This window comes from Canis lupus, chromosome 15, assembly GCF_011100685.1.
Source record: "Canis lupus familiaris isolate Mischka breed German Shepherd chromosome 15, alternate assembly UU_Cfam_GSD_1.0, whole genome shotgun sequence".
Taxonomy (NCBI): domain Eukaryota; kingdom Metazoa; phylum Chordata; class Mammalia; order Carnivora; family Canidae; genus Canis; species Canis lupus.
Genome location: NC_049236.1, coordinates 35,206,630 through 35,225,739, shown reverse-complemented (window position 1 = coordinate 35,225,739; position 19,110 = coordinate 35,206,630). Strand labels below are relative to the sequence as shown.

At 45.8% G+C, this 19,110-nt stretch overlaps 2 long non-coding RNA genes across 2 annotated transcripts in view; one reads left to right on the top strand and one right to left on the bottom strand.

Annotated features, from left to right (window-relative positions):
• Positions 1-16,967, top strand: part of LOC119877035 — a 41,215-nt gene extending 24,248 nt beyond the window's left edge. Inside the window, exon 4 of the long non-coding RNA XR_005370559.1 lies at positions 16,729-16,967. This is a non-coding gene — a long non-coding RNA (uncharacterized LOC119877035). The remainder of the gene's footprint in view (positions 1-16,728) is intronic.
• Positions 6,428-10,706, bottom strand: LOC111090043. Its single transcript, XR_005370557.1, has 3 exons — positions 10,446-10,706; positions 9,684-9,899; positions 6,428-6,484 (listed from the first exon to the last, which is right to left on the bottom strand). It is a non-coding gene; the product is annotated as an uncharacterized LOC111090043 (long non-coding RNA).
• Positions 16,968-19,110: the final 2,143 nt, after the last annotated feature.

Sequence of the window (19,110 nt, the reverse complement as noted above, 5' to 3'; positions counted from 1 at the left end):
ACCCCGGAATCACACCCTGAGCCAAAGGCAGATGCTCAACCACTGAGCCGCCAAGGTGCCCGTCCAAGTGCCTTTATTAAAGGAAAGGAGGAAGTCATTCGGTGTACACTTGTGCTGTTGCAGGGTCATGCTCAAGAGCATCTGGTCCTCCCTTTACTTGAGGGGCTCTGGGTCTGGAAGGTGACTCCGGTCTGGGAACTGGCTGAAGACTGTGATTCTCCATCATCGTGACTAAAGTCAGTCCTCTGTTCCTCAGGCTTAGATTTTGTTTTTATACAAATTCATGCCCCAAAAAAAGTACAAACATTTTAGTGTGTGTACGTTCACCCTAAATACCCTAGTATCTATGTGGCACCGTCAGTCATGGCTGAGCCTTTTGTTTGTTTCAAACAACAACCTTCCTGACTCCCTCGGAAGGTTAAGGCTCTCATGTACCCTTCAGCAAACCATTGTCCATGGAAGCATCTCGCACTATCATCCTTGGCCTACAGAGGGCAACTATTTTTTCAGAATGCTAATACTCTTCTCACCATTGTGTGGGATTTTTTTTTTTTTTTTGGTCTTGTTGTTTTCCTTTTTCTGAAGCTGGGTGAGTAGATCAGGTATTATATATCCACTCTACTATTCCTTTCTCCTTAAGTCTTTGGTTTCCCTTCTCATTAAGGAATGCATGGCATCTGAACTTCATGTGCGTGGGCCACCATGGATGCACAGTTTCAGACAATCAAGCAAGGCGTTGAGACCAGATCTAGTTGTTTCATTTAGCACGTTGATTCCAGGAGTTCTGGTGAAGACAAATGTAATAAAAATTTTTGATCTGATGCAAAATTATTTTCTTCTTGCCAACACTCTCAGAATTCTTCTCTCCCATTACTTTGTGATGCTTTGGTTATGTAAGCCTTCTCTTCCCAGGTCTAATTTTGATCTCAGGTGTGCTGGAATCTGACTCACTCATGTGTGTCTGGAGTCAGTGAGCAGAGGTGGGGTGGGCCACAGAGGACGTCCTCTTGCACAGCCACCACTCAATGAACTTAACTGTTTTTAGAACAAGATGGAGCCAACCTCATGGGAATGGGAGGAAAGGCAGGAAGCTCTGTTGAGTTTCAGACAAAGTATCTCCATCCCAGCACACAGGGGAAGAACCACTTTTTCCCAACAAATATCCTGAAAGGCCTGGTGAAACTGAATTCAATCTATTTTTGTGATTCGTCAGTCTTCAGGATCCATCTCTGCCTCTGTTTTTCGGCTTCATTAGCCCTCTGCCTGAGTGACATGGAGACTATTTTAGGGAAGTCACAGAAACTTCTTCATTCACTGATCATGCCTTGAAGCCGAGAATTTAAATCCTAAGCCTGTGATTCTTTGTTTCTTTAAACGTTAGTGTGCAGTTGAATGAAACTTTTCACCGCCTAGCCTTTATCTTCTTCCTTCTGCAATCCGCCAGAGCCTTGGTTTTACCAGGCTCTTCATTCTGTGTGACTACAGAGGGCATTTCTGTCGTTCCACCACCGGGCGCCATGTACTGCTCTGAGCACAACTCATGATATAGTCAGAACGCAAGTTTATATTGGGGGCACCTGGTCGGCTTAGCTGGTAGAGCATGTGATTCTTGATATCTGGGTTGTGAGTTCAAGCCCCACGTTGAGCGTAGAGATTACTTTAAAAAAATGCAATTTTATATTTGACTTCCGTTAATTCTTTAAACTTCATTCCGAGGCTGGAGGAGGAGAAGAGGATCCTCCTCTACATCTGAATGGGACTTCTGACAGCTTCTAGGGCTCCTCTTTCTCTCCCTGCTTACCTTCACCTCTAACCCTTCTTTCTCCTCCAAAGTTGAAGGTAGGGTAGCAGTGTTAGGGAGAGAGGGGGAAGTGAGTTCTTGCTTGATCTGGCGGCTCCGTGTTCTCCAGGCCTTGTCGATGATTCAAGCTGGTGACTCCTAGGTGACCTTTCAGATGGCTTGAGCGGATCTTTTTTTAAGGCTCTTGCATAGGAATTTTGGAGGTTCCCTGCAGTCGCCTCTCCTGAAGTTCCCTTGATGCTAGTGGATGGCTCTCTTTTCTGGGTGGTCTCTTTCAACTCTGCTCAGACCCTGATATCCAGCCATGTGTGCTTAGCCTCTTTTGGCTGGGGTGCAAAGAGGAGAGGTGTTAAAGCAGAGCAAAAGCCTCTTAAAAAAAATCTTGGGGCAACTGGGTGGCTTGGTTGGTTAAATGCCCAGCTCTTGAGCTCAGTTCAGGTCTCCAGCTCAGGGTTGTGAGTTCAGGCCCTGTATGGGACTCCATGCTGGGTGTGGACCCTACTTAAAAAAAATTTTTTTTTTTTTAAAGATCTCCTCAACTATCTTCTCCAAATCCTCTCTTTGACCCCTCTTATATCCTTGGGTTTCACTCAGAACTCCAGGAAATGTGGAACAGGTTCTCCTTCATTCCCATCATAAATCCTGTTACCATCGAGAAGACCAGGGAACAGGGGCTGGTCTCACTGTAACTGTGGCATTCCAAGATATCTGTGGCTGCATCTGTCCACAGTGAGGCAGGAATAGTACCACCCTGCCTTCTATTACAAAGTTTTTGTGACTTTCCTTTTTTTTTAGTGTTTTGCCACCAGTGTTTTTCCCTGTCTCTCATCCTTACTGCTTTCAAATCCAACCAGGTCACCTACTCAGTCCCAGATTCCCAGTACTTTGGGGTCTCTTTCAGAGACAGAATCTACTCTAGCTAATTTCAGTGGGAATTTCTTACCTGATATTAATTAGAATTTCTGTGAAGGCCAAGAAACAAAGCCTGGATGCCATGCAGCCAGAAGCAAAGCAGCCAGAGACTGTCCAACTACACCACAAACGTCCAAACACATTATAAGGGTTCCCTAGCAGAAATCCTGCTGCAGCTACCTGATGGTGCTCAACATCTATAAAGCCAGCACTGACCAGGATCTCATTACCGTCCCTGCAGAAAACCATGTGTCTCCATGTCCATACAACTAGGAGAATAATGTGTTTGGAACCTTTTGCATATATCCCAAGTCTTGCTTAGCTTGGAGGTTTGCTAGAAGGTAGTCAAATGTCTATATACCCTGGCAGCAAAGGATCTTGAGAAATGTCTTGTCTTTGTTTCTATCTGTGGAAGAGAGAATTTATAATTTAAAGAACAATGAAGAAGGGATCCCTGGGTGGCTCAGTGGTTCAGTGCCTGCCTTTGGCCCAGGGTGTGATCCTGGAGTTCTGGGATTGAGTCCCGCGTCGGGCTCTCTGCATGGAGACTGCTTCTCCCTCTGCCCGTGTCTCTGTCTCTGTCTCTCTCTCTCTCTCTCTCTGTCTCTCTCTCTCTCTCTATGTCTGCCATGAATAAATAAATAAAATCTTTAAAAAAAGAACAATGAAGAAAATATCTGAGGCAGTATTTTCTAAAATTCTTTGACACTTATCAAATACCTATTACATTCCAGTTCTTGTGCAGGTAAATAAAATACTTAGCTTTATATTGTTTGTTTTGTCTTGCTTCACTATTAAGTATCATTATGAGGGAACCTGGGGTGGCTCAGTTGGTTAAGCATCTGACTCATGGTTTTGGCTCAGGTCATGATCTCGGGGTGGTGAGATCGAGCCCCTCATCAGGCTCTGCGCTCAGTGGGGAGTCTGCTGGAGATTTCTCTCCCTCTCCCTTTATTCCTCCCCTGCTCGCCCATGTGTGCACGTGCTCTCTCTCTCTCTCAAATAAATAAATCTTTAAAGAAATTTTTAAAAACCCTCAGTATCTCATCACTTATAAGTATGGAAAAGAGCTTGGCTAGGTTGATGTACATTCCATGGGTGAATTGATGTGCTGTTATGTTCAGTTGTGTTAATCCCAACCAGGTGGGGGAAGTGTGTCATTTCACAATTGGGTCAAGCACATCATGGGAAATGCAGAGCTAAAAGTAAGCTTTTAAAAATGCCAGTCCTCTTCTTTCCCAAATGAGCTTGAGGAAAATTGGCAAGATTTCTGTGCCTATCTACCCAAAGATACCAATTTTATAAAGGTAGCTTTCAGACCTATAACCCTGGAGGCTTTCTGTTGATCCGTTCTACTTGTGGAGTTAATAGGAAAATCTCAGCATGCTAAATTTTAAGCTATTTCTTTTAGTAGATGACATGTCATAAATATCTTGTTGTAGAGAAGACTTTGAAGGAAAGTCCCATCGGGAATTCCATTTTAGTTTTCCTAGGTTAGCTTATTCCTTCACCTTTTAACTTTTTAAAGTAAATCTAATACAACAAACCTGAATTTTCTCAGATTTTCCTGGGTGGTGGGTTGAAATGTGTCATGGTAATGGTGATAACCCCAATTTTGCTGACTTTGTGTTACACCTTTATGTTTCAGAGCTTTGTCCCCTGCCCTCTTTTGGGTCTAACTCCATTCTTTTCAAGGGTCCTCGGGGGGTGTACTGCAAACAAGTCTGTCCACTAGTTACCGTGGGGTGTTCATGATGCCTTCTTCCCCCACCCTGACCACCTTTCCCACTGATACCTGCTGCCCACTGAGCCATTGGAGGATGGTACATCAGCACCCCCCCCCATGCTCCTGGTGTCCATGGGGGCAATGCTGGAGGTTGTGCCACGAATGCCATCTTTTAGCAGCTCCCAGACAGCCAGCCCTTGAGCTGTCAGAGTGTCCCCTGTTTCTCACATGTGCCGAGCCCTGCATATGCACCATCAGTGTGTTGAAGCTGGGCCGCATCCTTTGCAGAGGAGGGACAGGGCCCTGCCCTGTGTGGTACCCTGTCACTGAGGCACCAAAACTGTGCTGCTTCAGGAAGGAAGGAGACTGTAAAATAAAGGCCTCCTCATCTGTTTGCCCCTCCCTCTTGCTGTCCAGCTCACATGCAAGTCCCCGGGGGCTGGCCAGGGGTCCTCCCCATCCTCTCCCCCTTCCTGTGAGGGGGACTCTTTTCTTCCTCTCATGCAAATCATCTCATAGAAATAGCTGTCTTTTCTTTCGGTTCATCAGTGCGTTTGTTGTAACTTTTTTGGTTTCAAATAACAGGCAGTGGCTGCAGCCAACTGAAAGGACTGAATTATAAAACTCTCAGAGTGTCTGGTGAAATGAAATGGCAGGGGCTGCAGCTGGGTCTCCAAAATAAAATAGGAAACTGAAAAGTTATGCTGCTTCTCCTGTTGGCTTGACTGGCTTTCACATGGAGAAAAACGGGGCTCTGTAGGGGCTTTGCTGAGGAAATGCAATGAGCTGGCCACTTTTTTTTTTAAGATTTTATTTATTTATTCATGAGAGACAGAGAGAGAAAGAGAGAGAGAGAGAGAGAGAGAGGCAGAGTCACAGGAAGAGGGAGAAGCAGGCTCCATGCAGGGAGTCTGATGTGGGACTTGATCCCAGGACCCCGGGATCTCGCCCTGAGCCAAAGGCAGATCCTCAATCACTGAGCCACCTGGGTGTCTCCACAGAAGGTGCCTCCTCTTTCAGAAGTCCTGCTGGGAGCAGGAATAGAGAGGATGGGATGGATTGGAAAACTGTTTAAGAAGTCAAATCCACAGGACTTGTTCATAAATTGGCTAGGAGGAGGGGGAGTTGAGGTTTGGATGCCTCAAGGATGCTCAAGTGGTAACATCTAGGAAGCCATGAACATTTAATTCTGTCTCCCTAGGAAAGTCAACATGAGAGAGTTATGGTAGATCTGGGACTTGTCAGCACATAATATGGTCATTCAATCATGATACTGAGTAATATAACCCAAGGAGCCTGGGTGGCTCAGTGGTTGAGCATCTGCCTTTGGCTTAGGGCATGATCCTGGGGTCCAGGGATCAAGTCCCGCATCGGCCTCCCCACAGGAAGCCTGCTTCTCCCTCTGCCTATGTCTTTGCCTCTCTGTGTCTCTCATGAATAAATAAATAAAATCTTTAAAAATAAATAAAGGGGATCCCTGGGTGGCGCAGCGGTTTGGCGCGGGCTTTTGGCCCAGGGCGCGATCCTGGAGACCCGGGATCGAATCCCACGTCGGGCTCCCGGTGCATGGAGCCTGCTTCTCCCTCTGCCTGTGTCTCTGCCTCTCATTCTCTCTCTGTGACTATCATAAATAAATAAAAAAATAAAAAATAAATAAAAATAAATAAATAAATAAATAAATAAATAAATAAATAAAGGGAGGGTGGCTTCGTTGGGTAAGTGTCTGCCTATGATCCTAGGGTCCTGGGATGGAGTTCCCTGCTCAGCAGGGAGTCTGCTTTTCCCTCTCCCACTGCCCTTCCCCTGCTCTCTCTCTCTCTCTTGCTCACTGTCTCAAAAAATAAAATATTAAAAAAATAGGACACATTATTTTTTTTTGGTTAAGATTTTTATTTATTTATTCATAGAGACAGAGAGAGAGAGGCAGAGACATAGGCAGAGGGAGAAGCAGGCTCCGTGCAGAGGGCCCGACGTGGGACTCCATCCTGGGTCTCCAGGATCACACCCTGGGCTGCAGGCGGCGCTAAACCGCTACGCCACCAGGGCTGCAAAAAAATAGGACACATTAAAAATAAAGGGAGGGAGAAGAAAAGTTGGAGGAGAAATCCATGAAGGAGACAGAGAGATAATTTGCAGTGTTAAGAATAACAGAGTGTCAAAGAGATAACTAAAAAGATGTATATTCATTCATTTTTCCATAACATATTTATGGAGCAGCTTCTATGTTCAACATGCTTTAAAGATTACTTATTTATTTGGCACACAGGAGTGGGGGAAGGGGAGAGGGAGAGAGAATCCCAAGCAGACTCCATGCTGAGAGCAGAGCCTGATGCAGCACTCGATCTCACAACCCTGACATCATTCCCCGAGCCAAAATCAAGAGTTGGACACTTAGCTGATTGAGCCACCTGGGCACCCCTATGTTTCATATGCTTTAGCAATTAAGACATGTAGTTCCGAAAAAGAAAAAAAAAAAAAAAAAAAGACATGTGGCTCCGGAGCCAGGCTGCTGAGGTTTGAATCACAGTCCCACAATTTACTTGCTGTTTGACCTTGGGCAGCTCATTACCTTCTCTGGGCTTCTATTTTCTCATCTTTAAAATGGCAGTGATGACAGTAATCGCTTCATGAGGACTAAACAATATATGGCCATGGTAATCATAACATAAATGGTATCATCATCCTATATTGGTCGCTCTTCTAGACTGAAGGTGATGACAGTAATCGCTTCATGAGGACTAAACAATATATGGCCATGGTAATCATAACATAAATGGTATCATCATCCTATATTGGTCGCTCTTCTAGACTGAAGGAATACAGCAGTGAACAAGATTGACTCAGTCCCTGCTGTTATGAAATTTCTGTTCTATTTAGAGGTGAGGAGAGTACATACCATAAACAAAGACAACAATAAAGGACAAGAAAGTAGCAGATAAGTGTTAAAAAGATGACATGATGGGAGGCTGGGTCAGATAGGACATACTAGGTCGGATGGTCAGAGTAGGCTTTTCTGATGAAGTGACATTTATTGCCAGAACACGAATGACCAGAAGGGATAAATCGTGAGGGGCAGAGAGTATCCCCATTAACAGAGAACAAATGCAATGACCTGAGGTAGGAACAAATCTGGTGTGTCCAAAGGAAAGAAAGAACCTACATTTTATCTGGCATCGTGGCCCATGATCTTTTCATATACCTCATGGTTTTTGTTTTTTTGTTTGTTTGTTTTTTGTTTTTTTTGTTTGTTTGTTTGTTTTTAGTAGGTTCCATGCCCAGTTTGGAGCCCAATGCAGGGCTTAAGCTCACGACTCTGAGATCAAGACCTGAGTTGAGATCAAGAGTCAGTTGCTTAATTGACTGATCCACCCAGGTGGCTAGTCTTTCTGATGCAAGTCATATTAATAAAGCCAAGGGCAAATAGAAAGCGCTAAACTCCATGTAGCAGATACTATAAATTGGCTCACTCTACACATATTCTAACTCTTTTCTGTTGGGAAAGCAGAAAACTACATTCTTAGACTCCCATTCATTTAGATTGAGGTTTGGGACATAGTTGCTGTCCACCTATGAGGCATAGATGCAAGGTGCCGGTTGAGCCCAGAAGGAAAGAGAGAGCAGATTCTCTGCTATGCTCTGTAGCAGAAGTGGTTGGTTCTTCCGGGGCATGGATTCACACAGTTCCGTGTTGAGGTAGGGCCTTTTTTTCTGGCTGCACTGTTTCTTACTGGGTAGCATTCAAGCCTGGTTCTCTGGTATTCCAGAAATTCTGTGAGCTTTCTCGTTCCTTTCATGTATTTATTTCTGGTTAAACCAGGTGGAATGAATTCTGCTATCTACAACAGAGAACTTTAAGATGTACAATACCCTACTAATTCTGATCTCTCACCAGCTTCTCTACCTCTTCTTCCACCGCGCCCCCATATGCTTCGTCTTTGGTATACCTAGCTTTGTCTAAGAACAGGAATCTCAACCTGCTCCAGAAGTAGGCCTCTTCAGCCGAATCATCCAAGATGATTTCTGTTTTTTGTTTTGTTTTGTTTTGTTTTTTAAGATTTTATTTATTTTTTTAAGATTTTATTTTTTTAAGATTTTATTTTTTTAAAGATAGATTTATTTATTTATTTATTTATTTATTTATTTATTTATTTATTTATTTATTTATTTATTTATTTATTTATTCATGAGAGACACAGAGAGAGAGGCAGAGGGAGAAGCAGCCTCCCTGCCAGGAACCCAATGTGGGACTATCCCAGGACCCCGGGGTCACCATCTGAGCCAAAGGCAGATGCTCAACCACTGAGCCACCCAGGTGCCCTTTATCATGCACTTTAAAAGATCAAAGAGCTAAGGCTCAGAGAGGTCAAATGACTTTCCCAAAAACACACAGCTAATAAGTGGTGGAGGCAGGATATCAAGTCCCATTTTAACTCCAGAGCCATGCCCTTGGAACCATGTGCTTGCTATGGGCTGGATACTGAAACAAATGTTATTTTATTTTATTTCTCAATGATTATATGAGGTGGATACTATTTTTCCAGCACATGGGGAATGGAGTCTAAGGAAGGCCAAAGCTTCACAGCTCTTAGTGGAAGAGCCATAGCTTGAACCAACATCTGCTCTGAGGCCTAAAGCACACTTTTATTTATTTATTTATTTTTTTAATAAATTTTTAAATTTATTTATGATAGTCACACAGAGAGAGAGAGAGAGAGGCAGAGACACAGGCGGAGGGAGAAGCAGGCTCCATGCACCGGGAGCCCGACGTGGGAGTCGATCCAGGGTCTCCAGGATCACGCCCCGGGCCAAAGGTGGGCGCCAAACCGCTGCGCCACCCGGGGATCCCTAAAGCACACTTTTAAAACTAAAACCACACTTTTCTTCCAGTGTAACTCATCAGTTGTAGTCAGGATTGAATTCAGCTGCATATTACAGTGAGTCAAAAACAATAGCGGCTTAAGCAAGAGTGTCTTAGGAAAGAGGATCAGAAGTAGGCAGTCCAGGCTGGCTTGGGGGCTCTATAAAGGTGGGGGCCCGAGCTCCTTCAGGCTTTCTATCCCACCATCCCCAAGGTGCAGCTTCATCCTCACAGTCTAAGACAGCTGCTGGTGCTCCAGCCATCAGAGTCATGTTCCAAGCAGTAGGACAGAGGAAGGAACACAGAAGAAAAGGCCAGACAACACAATCTAGTCTCTTTTAAGGTCTCCCAGAGGCTGCTGTAGTTGACCTCTGCTGATATCTTACCAGAACTAAGTCGCATGGCCATAGCTAATTGCAGAGGAGGCTGGACAAGAAATCTTCATTAGGGGTAGCCACCTGCCCAGCTAAGAATAAAAGTGTTACTTTATTAAGGCAGAAGGAAAGTAGATCTTGGGGCAGACAGATGAGCAAGCTCTACATCAATGTTTGAAGGCTGCCGGAGTCCTAGCAGAAACAGATGGCACTCTCAGAGGAACTTCTCTGAAAAGTCAATGGAGAGATTATTTTCAAAGGTCTGGAAAAGATTAAGGGGACTGTAAAGGGAACCATAAAGGGACGAGGAGACATCCAGACACTGGCAACAGAAGGAAGCTGTCACCAGCCCTCTCCCCAAACGGAGAGAGAGGGTCCAGAGATGGAGGAGCCCAGCCTCTGTCACCTCCTGCCCCACCCCCCTTGCCCTTTGGGTCCCCCTGGGGACAGGGGAGCCTGGGCACTGCAGCCCTAGAGATCGGCAGAGGAGGGCAGGGGACGCTGTGGGACAAGTGGGGAATCTCCCCGAGACCGTCCGTGCAGGTGCCCCTGAGCCGTCGGTCTGTCCACACAGCGGGGCAAGGGCGTGAGAGACTCTGCGGCGGGTGGCCGTGTGCCCGTGGAGAAGCGTCGAGCCTCCGCCGGGCTGCGGGAGGGCCGGGCCGCCGGGGCTTGCGGGGGCCGGCGGGCAGCTCGGGCGCGGAAAGTGACCTGCCTCTGGTCTCTCGGGCTTGCGGGCGGCGGGGGCGGGGGGGGGGGGGGTGTGAGCCGCACCACGTGGCTCATGTGTGGTCTGGCGGCTTGAAGCTGTGTCTGCTCCCCCAGAGCTGAGCGGGGATTAGGGTCCCGCCGCAGCTGTCCTGCACCTGCGCGGGGTCCAAACCTGGGACCAGGCCGGTGCCCGAGACCCCACATGTCATACGATCTCCTCACAGGAAATGTCCCCAAGAGACAGAAGGTAGTGGTCGCCAGGGCCTGGGGCAGGGGGCAGGGCGAGGGGCGGCTGGAAAGGCTCCGGGGCTTCCTTCTGGGGTGGTGAAGACATTCTAGAATTGGATTACGGACTATAATTCTATATTCATAGAATATATTCACCAGTCTGTGAATGTAGTAAAACCATCGAGGGCAGCCCGGGGGCTCAGCGGTTCAGCGCCACCTTTGCCCGGGGTATGATCCTGGAGACCCGGGGTCGAGTCCCACGTGGGGCTCCCTGCATGGGGCCTGCTTCTCCCTCTGCCTGTGTCTCTGCCTCCCTCCCTCTCTGTGTGTCTCATGAATAACAAAACAACACAAAACAAAACAAAACAAAAAAAAGAAAGAAAGAAAAAAACCATCAAACATTAAGTTTAAAGTGTGGTCTCTGTGGTATCTCAATAAATCTGAAACCGGAAAAAAGAGCCCACCTGGCAGGTATTTGCAGCTTCTCCATCTGTCACATGGGCCTAGTAACATCTACCTCAGGGCTGCTCCACCTGTTGAATGACACGCAGAGGGGAACACAGTTGCTAGGGCACCTGGCACACAGTGAGTGCTCAGGAAAGTTGGGCTCCCTTGTGACAGCACCCAGGAAGTGTCGGCCAGCTGACTCTTACATTTTTTTAAAAATTATTTATTCACCAGAGACACACAGAGAAAGGCAGAGACATAGGCAGAGGGAGAAGCAGGCTCCCTGCGGGGAGCCCGATGTGGGACTCGATCCTGGATCCTGGGATAACGCCCTGAGCCGAAGGCAGATGCTCAACCCCTGAGCCACCCAGGCATCCCTGACTCTTACATTTTTAAAGTCAAAGTGGAATTAGTGTAAAGCCAGATGTTAGGGCTTACACATCAATCTCATTCTAACCTCTCATTCAGCAAGTGAGGAACCAGTGGTAAATCCAGGAAATTACCACTGACAACAGTGGTTCAAAGGAAGTTATGAAAGAGCAAGTGAGCACATGAGTGAACTCGAGATCTCAGAAAGGTAGTCATTTTGCCACATGACTTAACCATGTGTGCTCTGCTAAGGCAGCGGTGCAGCGGCACCGTAATTGGCGTGGCCCTTCGCAAAAGGAGTAAGCAGAAAAGCCATTGCATAACTCATTTTTGCATCAGAGAACCCAGTGTGTGCTCACTAGAGTCTAAAGTAGAAATAACTTCATACAGGTGATAATTCTAAAATTCTATTAAAATTGCTTCAAACTACTTACATGAGGGTTTTTTTTTCTTCTTTCTCCCCACTCCCCCTCATGGAATTCACATTTTTTTTTTTACAACCTAACATCTCTGATCAGGATATATCTTATAATCAGTGGTTTGTTCTAATTTAATTGACAGTATCATTTTCTTTCTTAGTTTTACATAAAATAATGGTGCATCTTGAAATGGATGACAAACTAAAGTAGATATATATATGTATATGTATATATGTATGTATATATATATATATATATATATATATATATATATATATTCTTAAAAGATGACCTAGGAATCTGTGCTGGTTGTTCAGAAATATTAAAGAGGTCATGGCCAATCTGAGTGTCAGGAACAGTGCACAGAGTTCAAGCAACTCAACGGAGACACCATCCTCTTTATGTGAATGGAATGTACATCCTTGGAACTGGGACCCATTAATAGGCAGTCTGGCCTGATAGTTTTGCTAGTATGATTCTGGAGAAATGACTAATCAGCTGTGATTGGCTATCCTTTTTTTTTTTTTTAAGATTTTATTTATTTGAGAGAGTGAGAGAGCATGAGAGGGGAGGAGAGGGAGAAGTAGGCTCCCCACTGAGCAGGGAGCCCAATACAGAACTCGATCCCAGGACCCTGAGATCATGATGTGAGCCGAAGGCAGACACTTAGCCAACTGAGACACCCAGGCACCCTTGAATATACCTGGATCCTTTTAGGAGAAGATACCTTGGACGTTTAGTTGTGTGTTCACCCCTTGGAATGTTCAGTGTTCATCCTAGGCTTCTGTAGGCCATGCTTTAGCTGTTAGGAGATGCTGCCAAAGCCAGAGGAGTGGATGAGGCCTCCCAGCTGAATAAGCAAAGCCTTTTTCTAATAACCTTGCTTATTTTAGGGTGAAGGGATTTCTGCAGCTGAGAGGCTAAGTACTTGGCATAGTTTGAGGGTTCCAAATGGATGTGCCAAAGGGTCTGACTGGCAAGCTCATCACATAATAATAATTGTTTAGATGCTGCAGAAAATAATTAATTTGGGCTTTGGAAAGCTTCCTTCTCAGTACATTCAACTCAGAAGCCCTCCTCCCCGCGTGGGCCTGCAAACACAATCCCTGGAACTATGAGAGGATAATAAAAGCCGAAAGTATTGCCAGCAATGGCCTTCTGAACTCATTCAGAGTTACCATGGAAGTGGGCATCTGGGTAGATGGATCCCTTTATCCTCTCTGCTTGAGCCTTTAGAACAGTGTCCCCAGACACGTTGTCATCAAGAGCACACAGGGAGCCAGAGACACGTGGGGAGTCTTGCACGTGCCTTTGCCCACAAGCCTCTTCTGCCAAACCAAACTAAACAGAGATACAAAGCACAAAAGTAAGCCAGCCAGAAAAGATTTGTTCAGGATCATCCCGGAATTTCGATTCCCAAGGTAGAAAGGAATGCAAAATGGGGAGTCTTCTGAAAGCGTGATTTTAGGGTAGGGAGGTGAAGTAGTCAGCAGGAGTGCTCCTCCGTTCAGCAGGCACCAGAGTGTCCAGAAGGCCCTCTCCATTCACTCGTTCACCAGATATTTATTGAGCACCTACTGTGTGGATGCATTCTTCTAGGTCCCGAGGATAGGGAAATAGCGGTCAATAAAACAGACAAAAATCTCTATCCCTATGGGTCTTCCCTTCTGGAGGATGGAGATGATAAGCAAATCAACGAATAAACACACCTAACAGTGATATGTGCTCAAAGCTGCGGAGGGGAAAAATACGAGTGGGGTTAAGGGAGTGTAAGTACCCAGGTAAGGGCAGCGCCTGGCTGTTTGATGCAGGTGGACAAGGCAGTCCCCTCTGATAGGGTGAGACTGAGCAGTAGGGAGACTCGAAGGACTTTAGGGAGTGAGGCACAGGAACACGGTGGTGGGGGTGTCGGGGAGACGGCAGAGCAAGTGCAAAGGCCCTAACTCGGAAGCCGCCGGTGTAGCAAAGATGGACTTGGTGGCCTCACGGCCAGAGCAGAAGGAGCTAGGGCCAGCGGGGGAAGGAGGGGGCTCCTCAGGTCAGTGGAAGGACCTCACTTTCCCAGAGATGGGAGTGTGTGGGGGAGTCTGAGAAAGGAGTGAGGCAATCGCATGGTGTGTTAACGAGGGTGCTCTGACTGCAGTGTGAACACACCACCGCCTGGTGAGAGGGGGCAGGGAGGCCAGCTGGCAGGCAGGGGCTGGGACGGATGGGATAGTGGGAGCTGCTTTGATCTGAGGTGGGGTGAGGATGAGAGGGAAGATCTCAAGTGGATTTTGAAGGTGGAGCCAATGGGATTGGAGGAGGGAGGAGCTGATGGCTTGGATATAAGAGGCAGGAGGAAGGGGGTAGGGCGGGAGGACCGCTCCAAAGCTTCAGGTGTACACAACCAGAAGAATGGACTTCTCCAATGTTGAGCCCGGGGCACTGGAGGTGGAGTCTTTTTTTTCAGGTAAAATTGTTTGGGACTTGTCTGAGATTTCATTTTTATTTTATTTTATTTATTTATTTATTTATTTATTTATTTATTTATTTATTTATTTATTTTATTTGAGTTATTTGAGCTATTTAAGGTCGGGCGAGGTAGAGGGGGAAGACCTCAAGTGAACTCCTTGCTGAGGGGGTCCGATCCGACGACCCTTAGATGGTGACCTGTGCCGAAATCAAGAGTCACCCAGGCACCCCTGAGATCTTTATTAAGTATCCAAGGAGAGGCTGATTGGGCAGCTGTGAGTCTGAGTCCAAGGGAGAGGTCGGTGGGGTCATCAGCCTATAGATGGTGTTAATGGGACTGAGTTGAATTATCCAGGGCAAGTGTGTAAACAGAGCAGGAGGTTGAGGCTAGAGTCCTGGGGCTGCTGCTAGAACACACCCAAGGCCAGTGGATCAGCCCTGCCTTGTATTGCCTTGATAATGGAGAGCCCCCTGGGGTGCAGGGTCAGGGCTTTCCGTCTACTGGGAATCTGATTGCAGAGGTCACAAGCAAGTGAGGTCCTGGTCTGGTTGGCAAGTGTTTGGTAAGGTCTGTAACTACACAAAGGGTACTGTCCTCTCTCCTGAACACACTAGTTCAGACTCCTCACACCCTCCCAGCCTGACTCTACACAAGCAATGGGCCTGCAGAGAATTCTGACCCTTCCCTGAAGAGCTACCGCCTTGCTGCCTGTGTACTTTCCATCTGTTGTCATCTTAGCATCGGTCAATCAAGAGAACAGTGGCTTAAAAAAAGAGAACGGGGGAGAGAGAGAACAGTGGCTTAATCCTGAGATTGGTACTTCAATCTTGGTTTTGCTGCATGTTAGCTGTGTGACCTTATACAAGTCTCTTAACCTCTCTGAGCCTCAGTTTCCTCATGTCCACATATTTCACAGGCTTGTTTTGACATGCAAATGGAATTCTATGTGTAAAGAGGTTACCCCAGTGTCTAGCAAATAAGAGGTAATTATAATAATACTGTGTGCCTGGCACTATTTCATAAATCTCTTATATATTTACTTAATCATCACAATAACCCCATGAGGCGGATACCCTTTTTATTCCCACTTTACAGACAAGGTTAAGTAACTCAAGCAGCCTGATTCTAGGAATTTATTAATTTGACCATTATGCTATATTGCTTCTTGAGACTACTTTAAAATTTTCCTCTCTCTTCTTTCCTCTCTCTTCTTTTATTTGCAAGTGTTCTCTTTTATCAAATGGCTTAAGTTTTCAATTTGCAGTTTTGTATTTTTCCTTGTTATTAAATTGCAGTCATTATCTGGCCCTAAGATGATCGTCGTCCCCTTCATACTAAAAGAAGCAGTTTAATGCAATGGCAGAAAAAGAGAAATTTGAATTTTCTGAAATACAAGAGATAATAAGGTCTTACTGCCAACCTTTCCTGTGGGCAGCGGGTCAGTGTGGCTATGCATACAAAACAAGCTGGAGATAGGCCTTTCTTCTTGCATAGGCAAGAACTGACCAAAAAGGATGATTATGTTTTCAGAAAGCTATGAAAATCTGAACAGAGAGTGAGGGATTTGCATTTTAGAGTGGTAGAAGAAGTCTGCTTGTACCCAGTGTTAGGCATTTGTGTACATACGTGAAGGAGTGTGTTCGCGAGGGTATTTGAAGGTGTGTGAGTGTATGTCAATGCTGGTGCATACAGTGTGCTTGTGTGTGTGTGTGTGTGTGTGTGTGTGTGTGTGTGTGTGTTTGGAATATGTAATACTTACTGGCTACCAAAGGACGGGCTCTCTGAGTGTTTGGCACAAAAGGAGGGGCTGGGATTAATTTTCTGGTTTATACTTCTTCAAATCATTGAGCCGATGATACTCAGAAGGGAAAGTGATCTCCAAGGAGAAAATAAAATCGTTTCCCATGAAATTGAGCTGCCATGTTCAGCAAATGAAAATGCAGGCCTCCCAGTTAAATTTGACTTTCAGATAAACAATGAATAATTTTTTAGTATCATTATGTTCTATGCAGTACTGGGGACATCTTTCACCAAAAATTATTTGTTATCTGAAATTCAAAACTAACTGGGCATGCTGTATTTTATCTGGCAGCCTTGCCATAAAGACAATGAATTTATATACCTGCCGATTTTTTAAGAGGTTTGAAATCCATGAACCAGGGGCACCTGGGTGGCTCAGTCGGTTGAGTGTCTGCATTCAGCTCGGGTTGTGATCTTGGGGTCATGGGATCAAGCCCCGGGCTCCCTGCTCAGCGAGGAGGCTACTTCTCTCTCTTGCTCTCCCGATCTCTCTCAAATAAATAACTAAAATATCTGAAAAAAAAAAAATCCACAGACCACTTTTGGACAGGCAAAGACTTGTTTCTGGCTGGAGGGGTCAACTTATTCTTTTCTCTTTCAGGAAATCCCTAATTCTTTTCTCTTTCAGGCAATCCCTTGCCACCACTATCTGTGAAATGGGGACGTAATCTGATTCTGTCCTCGCCCCAGGGGAAAACCCCGGAGAATTTCATATCCTTTGCCTCATGTGTAATGGCCTGGAGCACTTCACAGAACTCCATTCTCTTCTCCAGTAAAAAAACAATTAAGGATTGTTTCAAAGGATTCTTGCAACATGCCTTAATAGCTAGCCAGTATCCCGTGGTGTTCAATCTCTCTCGCTTGCATGGTGACAAAATTCTTCCTTTCAGACTGCTAGCAAGCTCTGCCTCTCTGGAGGGAGGCAGAGTGGAAATGCCCCGCAGCTCTGGCTCCTGGGCGGCTCACGGCAGGCACAGGTGAGGCCTGGGATCTGGACGGCTGGCGATGGTGTGGTGGAGGAGAGCCCTGGGTGCAGGTGAGTGTCTGGACCCATAGGACTTCTTCCCACGGGAACAAAGAAGCCCGTGTGGGGGGAAAGCCCCAGGCTCTCAAGTAACAGTCTCTGGATTCCTACTGTGTCTGTCACCCTCTGGTTGTCTGTGTTAGAACCTCTAAGGACTGGGATGCTTGGGTGGCTCAGGACATGATCCCAGAGTCCTAGATCGAGTCCCACGTTGGGCTCGCTGCAGGTACCCTGCTTCTCCCTCTGCCTATGTCTGCCTATGTCTGCCCCATCTTTCTGTGTCTCTCATGAATAAATAAATAACATCTTAAAAAAAAAAACAAAACAGAACCTCTAGGACCTCTGCCTTCTTCCCCTGTAAAATGCCTGAAATATGAGTGCCTCTGTCACGGAGTTATTATCAGGACTAAATGACATTAATAAAACCATGTCTGGCTCCCAGGAAGAGCTTAATAAATGTTAGTCATTAGTATTATTGTTGCCTAGGACAATTTTTCCTAACCAGTTCAGTTATAATTTTTATTAATAACCTTTTCTGGTGGTAGATGGAGTGCATGGTCATAGAACAATATGTAAAAGTGTAGAAAAACCACAGGGAAAGAATTAAATGAGAAATACTTCATAAAGCTATCTCTGATCTTCTCTCTCTCTCTCTCTCTCTCTCTGTATATATGAGTGGTCTCAATGTTGACAGTGCATCAGAACCAACAGGGATGATTTAAAAATATAGATACCTGGGCCCCAAACCAAATCTAATCAGAACCATTAGGGGCAAGGTCCCTGTATTAAAAAAAAAAAAAAAAATCCAGAACATTCTATTGCAAAACCAGGCAACAGAATCCTGCTTCTCACTCATACATGTGCTCTTTTTCTTTATAAGCTTCTTAAAAATTGGGCAATATTGTACATTCGGTTTTATAAACTGCTTTTGTCGAGTTGCCTTATCTCTCTTCATTCTTCCACAATATCTTGGTTTTTTTCTTAAGGCTTTGGCTGTGGTTTCGAATAAGGGCTGCTTTTTCACCCAGCAGTCCTTTCAAAATGAATCCATTTAAAAATGTCATCGCTCCTGCCTTCTCTTGTCCTGCCAGTCTGCCACAGTTGATAAATAGAGACCCCTTCACCATTATTCTTTCTCTCCACCTGACTTCAGCTCCCTAACTGATGGCCACAGCTGGCTCTGGCCTTTCGGTCGTCACAGCGGGGCTTTGTGGCCAAGGCTTGAGATCCTGCCAGTGAACCTGCACAATTTCTTCCCTAAAATATTAATTTGACATATAACGCTATTTTTCATTTACTGCTCAGCCGACCATGGTGATGGTTATTTCAGTTCAAAACAACCTCCAAGCACTATGGAGGGAAATTTCCTTGGCCGTTTACTGACATTTTAGGAAAATAAAATGACATTAAAACACTGTAAAAAAAAAACCCCTCATAGACAGCTGTCTCCAGTTACTGATTAATGAGACTTGACATGGTGTGAGCAGGGCCTTCAACCAGTAAGAAGCAAACACTCAAGCCTTTATACCCATCCTGCCACCAATCCCTGAAATCACCGAAACCCGCACAGTTGTCACAGGACAACACATCTCACCCCAACTCTCTGTCCTTCCAGGCTTATATTCCAGCTGCAGGATGGAAATCAGGTGATGACTGTTTGAAAACACTTCAAAACTTGTCAACCAGGGGTTGCTCGAGAAGCATGACGTGGACATGTGCATTTGAGTATCCTTTGCATGGAGCAGCAGGCAGAGTGGGGGATGGCAGGTTTCTAACTGGTCTTCACGTGAGGAAACCAGAGGAGGCCTCTGCCCCTGGAGCTGGACCGTTTGCTGGGGCCCTGGCTAGGCTATCCGAGGGGGATAGTAAAGGCCGCAGGGCCCTCTGAAGACAGCAGGGCCTTGCACAAGGAAGTCCAGCCGTTCAGTGGGTGCACAGACAGGATGACGGCAGCTTACGGTGCCTGAGGAATCACGTGCCAGGGAC